Consider the following 8,693-nt stretch of genomic DNA (forward strand, 5'->3'; position numbering starts at 1 on the left):
TGCATACTACACGCCGATCACAAAGGCCGCGCCCCCTAGCGGCCAACGCAAGAATGCAGCCTGGGATGTGAAGGCATAAGGAGGCTTATGTTTGTCACATCCTAGGCTGCATTCGGTGTAACGAGGTTCATGAATCAGGAGCACTCGTTACACCGGAGCAAGTAAGCACTTGCGCCGCGCAACTATGGTTGCGCGGGCGCAAGTGCTTCTTGAATCTGGGCCATTAGATGTAAGTTGCATTAAAAGTTGCGCCAAAGTAGTTCAGGCACCTTTTCAAAAGTAGCTGGGACTTTAAGCTTTACTGAATAGAATGGCCTGAGACTTCTCATGCGATTTTGATGTCCAAAGTCGCATTACAAATTGCACAACTGTGAATGGAGCCTAAAAGCTTCCACAAAGCTCACTGGAAGCTCTGCAAATGCTTTGTGAAACCGTGCTGTTCACCAGTGGCAATCAGTCAATAAGGGGCCCAGGGGCAGTATACAGGGGAGGGCTGGCAGCCTTAGGCCTGGGGGGCAAGTCCAGTCAAGTGGCCCCCTGCACATCACATAGCCCCCTGCACCTCTGGACCCCTTTACATCACATAGCCCCCTGCACCTCTGGACCCCTTTACATCACATAGCCCCCTGCACCCCTTTACATTACACAGCACCCTGCACCTCTGGACCCCTTTACATCACATAGCCCCCTGCACCTCTGGACCCCTTTACATCACATAGCCCCCTGCACCCCTTTACATTACACAGCACCCTGCACCTCTGGACCCCTTTACATCACATAGCCCCCTGCACCTCTGGACCCCTTTACATCACATAGCCCCCTGCACCACTTTACATTACACAGCACCCTGCACCTCTGGACCTCTTTACATTACACAGCACCCTGCATCACTGGACCCCTTTACATTACACAGTACCCTGCATCACTGCACCCCTTTTACATTACACAGCACCCTGCACCTCTGGACCCCTTTACATTACACAGCCCCCTGCATCACTGGACCCCTTTACATTACACAGCCCCTGCACCACTAGAGCCCTTTACATCACAAAGCCCCCTGCACCTCTGGACCCTTTTACACTACACAGCCCTCTGCACCCCTTTACATTACACAGCACCCTGCACCTCTGGACCGCTTTACATTACACAGCCCCCTGCATCACTGGACCCCTTTACATCACATAGCCCCCTGCTCCTCTGGACCCCTTTACATTACACAGCACCCTGCACCTCTGGACCCCTTTACATTACACAGCACCCTGCACCTCTGGACCCCTTTACATTACACAGCAGCACCCTGCACCTCTGGACCTCTTTACATTACACAGCCCCCTGCATCACTGGACCCCTTTAAAATTACACAGAACCCTACATCATTGCACCCCTTTACATTACACAGCACCCTGCACCTCTGGACCCCTTTACATTACACAGCCCCCTGCATCACTGGACCCCTTTACATCTCAAAGCCCCCTGCACCCTTTTACATTACACAGCACCCTGCATCACTGCACCTCTTTTACATTACACAGCCCCCTGCACCTCTGGACCCCTTTACATTACACAGCCCCCACAGCTCTGGACCCCCTGCATGTTACACAGACCCCCTTCAGTTCACACCCCCTTCAGTGCAGACACCCCCCCTTTAGTGAAATCCCCCCCCTCAGTGCAACCCCCCCTTAGTGAAAACACTCCTAGTGCAAACCCCCCCCCCCTTAGTATAAGGTGACCAGATTTTTAAAATAAAAACCGGGGACATATATATATATTTTTTTTTTTTTATCGGCAAATGGTAAACTATAACTATTTTATAAGCATATATTCCTCAATTGATATATGCATTGTATGTGTTTATGGAATGATTTATGATTGTATATATATATATATATATATATATATATATATATACACACACGTTATTTCTCACATTTCATCCATGAGATAAATAAAAGGTAACCACTGGCCCAGCATATTGGTGGTCAGTGTGCCTCCTGTATGCTGGTGCTACATGCAGGAGGATGCTACGTACAGAGTGCAGGGCTCAGGAGGATGCTACGTACAGAGTGCAGAACTCAGGAGGATGCTACGTACAGAGTGCAGAACTCAGGAGGATGCTACGTACAGAGTGCAGAACTCAGGAGGATGCTACCTACAGATTGCAGAACTCAGGAGGATGCTACCTACAGAGTGCAGAACTCAGGAGGATGCTACCTACAGAGTGCAGAACTCAGGAGGATGCTACCTACAGAGTGCAGAACTCAGGAGGATGCTACCTACAGAGTGCAGAACTCAGGAGGATGCTACCTACAGAGTGCAGAACTCAGGAGGATGCTACCTACAGAGTGCAGAACTCAGGAGGATGCTACCTACAGAGTGCAGAACTCAGGAGGATGCTACCTACAGAGTGCAGAACTCAGGAGGATGCTACCTACAGAGTGCAGGGCTCAGGAGGATGCTACCTACAGAGTGCAGGGCTCAGGAGGATGCTACGTACAGAGTGCATAGCTCAGGAGGATGCTGCGTACAGAGTGCAGCGCTCAGGAGGATGCTACGTACAGAGTGCAGCGCTCAGGAGGATGCTGCGTACAGAGTGCAGCGCTCAGGAGGATGCTACGTACAGAGTGCAGCGCTCAGGAGGATGCTGCGTACAGAGTGCAGCGCTCAGGAGGATGCTACGTACAGAGTGCAGGGCTCAGGAGGATGCTACATACAGAGTGCAGAACTCAGGAGGATGCTACATACAGAGTGCAGGGCTCAGGAGGATGCTACATACAGAGTGCAGGGCTCAGGATGATGCTACATACAGAGTGCAGAACTCAGGATGATGCTACATACAGAGTGCAGAACTCAGGAGGATGCTACGTACAGAGTGCAGGGCTCAGGAGGATGCTACGTACAGAGTGCAGGGCTCAGGAGGATGCTACGTACAGAGTGCAGGGCTCAGGAGGATGCTACATACAGAGTGCAAAACTCAGGAGGATGCTACGTACAGAGTGCAGGGCTCAGGAGGATGCTACGTACAGAGTGCAGAACTCAGGAGGATGCTACGTACAGAGTGGAGGGCTCAGGAGGATGCTACATTCAGAGAGCAAGGTTCAGGAAGGCACCCTCGCCCCTATCCTGAAACTATCCCCCTGTGTGCTGAGAGAAGAGAAGCTGCTGGGTGCACAGGGGGATTAGGTCTGCTGGAGGGGGGTGGGAGAGTTGAATCCTGGACAAGGAGAAGGATCATGGCTGATCCCATAGAGAGATTGGTTTTGGAGATTGCGAGCCCCCCCCCCCCCCCCAAACACACACACAGATTAATGCTTATTAAATATCCATTTAATTTTTTTTTTAACAATTATGAAAAACAATTGAAATGTAGTGAAATGGGTTCACAGTGGTGTGATGTGGGATACCCTGCGAATCCTGTGCGGGTTCCCGCATCACACCTGAATCACAGATGGTTCACACTGACATCTGCGAACCACTGCGGGTGTCAATAGAAAACTAATGACACCCCCTGATTGGTTCGCAGGTTGCAGTGTGAACTATAAAATGGTACAGGAATCGGATTGCATTGGGTGTCAACACCCATGTGATCCGATTCCAGTGTGGACACAAAAAAAGAGTCCTGCACCATTCTGGTGTACATGTGATGGGATTTCAGCCATACAGTTGCACAGACATCGCATGTAATGTGCATGGCAATGCGGTGCGGATCACATGCGATGTCTGATTGCACAAGTGTGAATGTGAAATTATGGATACAATTGGACTAGCGCTCAGACTCCATTAAGAATCCTATAATGACAGATCTAAGCTATAGGTGATAGAAAATGACACATTAACCAGATCAGTCAGTAAAGGGTTACATAGTGGTGTCTGGGCAGTCTGATAGAGATTTGTAGAGGGGGATGTAGTGTGTAAGGGGGTGATGATAGTGTAGAGGGGGGAGTTGAAGTTACATTGGATAGGGGAATGGGAGATTTATAGCAGAATTGAGGGGGAAAGGAGACTAGAAGAGAGAGTGAGGAGTTGCACTCGATAAGATAGAAGACCTGAATCTAGGTGACAGAATGGGAGAGGGGGGGGGGGGGGGCAGAACGGAATACACAGCCTGGGGGCAGTGAGTTGGAGGAACAATCCACTATGGGGCAGAGAAGGAGAGCAAGACGACAAGTATCTAGAAGGAGGAGGGGTCACAAACTTATGGAGGTTGATGGAAGATCATGCAGGGAGGAGAGCTGATATCACAGCACTGCTAAAGACTGGCATGTCATCATTACATTCACAGTCAGACTCAGACATCACACGGCAACTTACTTTACTTTTAGTTCAGCTGTGTGCAGTCTCTCTGACTCGGTCTCTTCTCTGCAGCCAGCCCACGATGTACGGCGCCTGCCCTGATCCTCCCCTGACGTTCCACATGACCTGGCTTCCTACAACTCCCACAATGCAGTGCGGCAGCAGCCAGCCAGCCAGCCAATCAGCGGCCGCCACTGCCGAGTTTTGAAGAAAAAATAAAAAAAAACAGCGCTGCAGACCGCGGCCCTTTTAAATATAATGTGAGCGGCCTGGGGGGCAATGTCCTCTTTTCCACCTGGGCCAGTCCGCCCCTGGCAGTATATATACAGTGCAGTCAGTGTACAGTATATAATACAGTGTATTGAAGTGGTTAAGGGGAACCCTATGACAGAATTAAGAAAAAAAACGGCATGGGTTCCCCCCTCCCAGTCCATATCAGGCCCTTTGGGTCTGGCATAGATTTCAAGGGGAAGTCCACGCCAAAACTTAAAAAAATACAGAATAGGTGCCCCCCCAAAATCCATGCCAGACCCTTATCCCAGCAAGCAGCCTGGCAGGCGAGGGTAGGGGAGAGCGAACGCCCCCCTAAACAGTACCAGCCTGCTTGCCCTCAACATGGGGAGGGTGCTTTGGGGTCCATCCATCTTCAATCATGCCACCCGATGGACCAGAAATATAGAAAAAAATAAACCCTCTGCCTTGATGGGTGGCGTCCCGCCAACTACTGTCTCTTGGCTGTGACAGCTATTATATAGGCAAGGGGGGGTCCACCCAGTGACGTAACCAAGTGACCCCTTCCCTTCTGACATCATGTGCCATGATTACATCATGGGGTGGCCCAGCCCTTGCCAATATAACAGCTGTTGCAGCAAAAAGTATTTTCCTTTTTTTGTTTTCGGGTCCGTTGGGCGGTGTGATTGAAGATGGATGTACATCGCGGGACACCATTTTTTTTCTTCCAGATTCCGATAAGCCCCCTACCCACAGACCCCCTCAACCACCGGACAAGGGTTGTGGGGACAAGGTCCTTGTCCCCACTTCATGGGGACAAGGTGCTTTGGAGGGTGTGTTGGGTGAATGGTTCGGCTCGAGTAGGAATTCGGGCTGAACATTGGCTGTTCGCCCATTCGGTAAACACCCGAAGAGTGTTCGATCATTTGTTCGGCCCCCCGAGCACCCCACAATGCACTGCATACCGCACAGTGCATTGAAAGCCAGAGATTCGCTAAAGCCAGTGGCGGCTGGTGCTCAAAATCTTTTGGGGGGGGGCACAAACAAACGGAAAAAAAACATCAATTGCAGCCTTGCCATGCCATTGTCGCCACTGTGCCCATCAATTGTCGCCACTGTGCCATGCCATTTTCCCCACTATGCCCATCAATTTTTCGCCACTGTGCCATGCCAAACGCAGCAACTCCACTGTGCCATGCCACTGTCGCCACTGTGCCCATCAATTGCCGCCAGTTTGCCCCTAAAATGCCCCCAGATTGCCCCCCCCCACACCTGGCACTTACCTTTCTCGGTCAGCCATCCTCGGATCGATCCCTCGAAGTAGTCCCACCCTCGATGTCGCTTCAGCCAATCAGGAATCAATCAGAACCGGTGAACCTGATTGATTAAGGCGCCTGTCAGTGTTAACCAGGGAACGCACACCCCGTGTGTCCCCTGGTTAACTATTTGGAAGCCTATTACAGCCCTCTGATAGACACTTCCAATGCATGTGTAGCGCTACCCCCGGAGGAGCCGCTGGTTAGATTTGGGATCTGCGTATTTAAGTTACCTCTGTGATGTGCCTAAGGGTGATGATGGTTGTGAGAGCAGTGACGGAATGTCCAGACAGTTGGTTGACGTTTTTCAATGCTTCATTTCCGGTTCAACACGACCAACAGTCAACTTGTGGTAGACAGCATAGGTTGGTGAAAGAAGAATAAACTTCGCAGACCCAGGTCATGGATAGGGAAACAGTCCTGCCTCCAATAATTGTAATTGTGTAATTGTCATGTCGCCACTCCAGCCGGAGTGGGTAAAGTGCCCCTGGACAGGCCTCCCTCACAGGCCTGGCAGCCAAAGCGTCACTTAGAATTTCTAGGGAGGATCAAGTCTCTGCCACAGACTTGGCTCTAATAAAATTAAGATTTTAGGATGAGACCTCTGCCACAGGCCTAGCACTTGAAAGTTTGAATAATAGAGCGAATCCTCCCAGTGTATCACTTGGGGTCACCGACTGACAGTTTGCCACATACAACCTGTCAGTGTCCGGTACCCAGATCCCCGATGGTTCGTTCAAGCCCTGTTGGATCACCTGCCTCCGGGTTCTCCTCAGGCCGACCCCCCACCGAACAGCACAACTTGCTTGGGATCTTTTCAATAGAGGTGGGGGACCCAGTAAGTCACTGGGGCCCCTGTACAGCATCAGACGCTCCGGGCCATGAGGGCCCAGAGTCAGGAACTCCGCGTAGCACGTGCGCCCCGGCCTGGTAGGCCATATCGCCCGGGGCCCGTGATGTGCGCACACCCTGAAGGTGGGTGCCGCACCTGGAACCAGGAACCCGCAAAGAACCCTGAGCAATGGCCTCCGCCACAGAAATACCCCTCCCAGCATGCTCCGCGAGGGAAAACTCCTCTAATTGGCTGCTGGGAAGAAGCGGCTCCACCTGGACCCCTCTGGTGCCACCTACCGTCCAGTTTTCGCCGCTGCCGCTGTTATTCAGATGTCGGTGCTCAATGTCCGGCCATCTGAATAACGCCAGCTGGTTGGCTGTACGGAAATGTCTATCAAAGCCAACAGCTCTGACAGGCTTTCCCAATACAGCCCTCGGGTCCCGGAAGCTTATTCTCAGAGCGCACAGACCCTACGCCCCTTGAATAAGATGACAGGCGTCTCAGCCAATCAGGTTGGCCGGTTCTGGCTACCTGTAACCTGATTGGCTGAGACGCCTGTCAGTCATCGAGGGCGGGAGAAGACATCGTGGGACGTGGATGCCTAACACCAGTAAAGGTAAGTGCCGGGCAGGGGGGGGGGGGAGAAAGCAATTTACAGTGGGGACAATTGGCACAGCGGCGACCATTAAAGGGCACAGTGGCTGCGTTTAATGGCATGGCACAGTGGTGACAATGTATGGCACAGTGGTGACAATGTATGGCACAGTGGTGACAATGTATGGCACAGTGGCTGCGTTTAATGGCATGGCACAGTGGTGACAATGGATGGCACAGTGGTGACAATGGATGGCACAGTGGCTGCGTTTAATGGCATGGCACAGTGGTGACAATGTATGGCACAGTGGTGACAATGGATGGCACAGTGGTGACAATGTATGGCACAGTGGCTGCGTTTAATGGCATGGCACAGTGGTGACAATGGATGGCACAGTGACTGCGTTTAATGGCATGGCACAGTGGTGACAATGTATGGCACAGTGGCTGCGTTTAATGGCATGGCACAGTGGTGACAATGGATGGCACAGTGACTGCGTTTAATGGCATGGCACAGTGGTGCAAATTGATGGCACAGTGACTGCATTTGATGGCATGGCACAGTGGTGCGAATTGATGGCACAGTGACTGCATTTGATGGCATGGCACAGTGGTGCAAATTGATGGCACAGTGGCTGCGTTTGATGGCATGTAACAGTGGCTGCGTTTGGGCACAGTGAGACTGCAATTTTTTTTTTCCTTTGCGCCCCCCCAAAAATTTTAAGCACCAGCCGCCACTGCTGATAAGTACACAGGCGCTACACATAAATCTATGTATTGTATTTCAGTGGCTGTGCAGGAGAGAGGGGGCGGCGCTCCTGCGCCCTCTATGGACGCACCACCACTGGCTGAAGCAATAAAGGATTTTCCCAATCAGGGCACAGAAAACTGTCATGATTGGAGAAAGTAATGATGACTGTGCCCAATCATGGCTCATTGCTCATAGACCCACCCCCCACTATAAAAGGATCCTTCCCAGAGCAGCTATTTTCAAGTTCTATACACGGTACAGATGTGCCACAATACAGGCAGACTGAGGGGACCCCCAGGTACTATATTTAAAGGAATTTTTCATTTTTTTTTATTATTTCACTTTAAAGTGGAGGTCCACCTAAAAAAAAATATTAAAAGCCAGCAGCTACAAATACTGCAGCTGCTGACTTTTAATAAATGTACACTTACCTGTCCAGCGAACCCGCGATGTCGGCAGCTGAAGCCGAGCAATCGCTCGTCTCTCGGCTGCCCCAGCTGCCATCCTCATTGAGGGAATCAGAAAGTGAAGCATTGCGGACACACACGACAGAAGCTGTGGAGTAAAGGACACTGGAGCTCCCAGCCCACCGCCTGCTAACAGACACCCACCACGCTAAGGAGACTGGAGCCGCTACTCCCAGTCTGCCACCCACCAAGCCGAGGACACCGGAGCT

General features: G+C 51.4%; 1 protein-coding gene across 1 annotated transcript in view; it reads right to left on the minus strand.

The window, feature by feature from the left end:
- Positions 1-4,464, minus strand: part of TTC29 (tetratricopeptide repeat domain 29) — a 374,706-nt gene extending 370,242 nt beyond the window's left edge. Inside the window, exon 1 of the mRNA XM_040331767.1 lies at positions 4,309-4,464. The gene's annotated coding sequence lies outside the window, so the exon portion shown is untranslated. The remainder of the gene's footprint in view (positions 1-4,308) is intronic.
- Between the last annotated feature and the right edge of the window lie 4,229 nt (positions 4,465-8,693).

The sequence above is a fragment of the Rana temporaria genome, chromosome 1 (genome assembly GCF_905171775.1).
Source record: "Rana temporaria chromosome 1, aRanTem1.1, whole genome shotgun sequence".
Classification (NCBI taxonomy): Eukaryota; Metazoa; Chordata; class Amphibia; order Anura; family Ranidae; genus Rana; species Rana temporaria.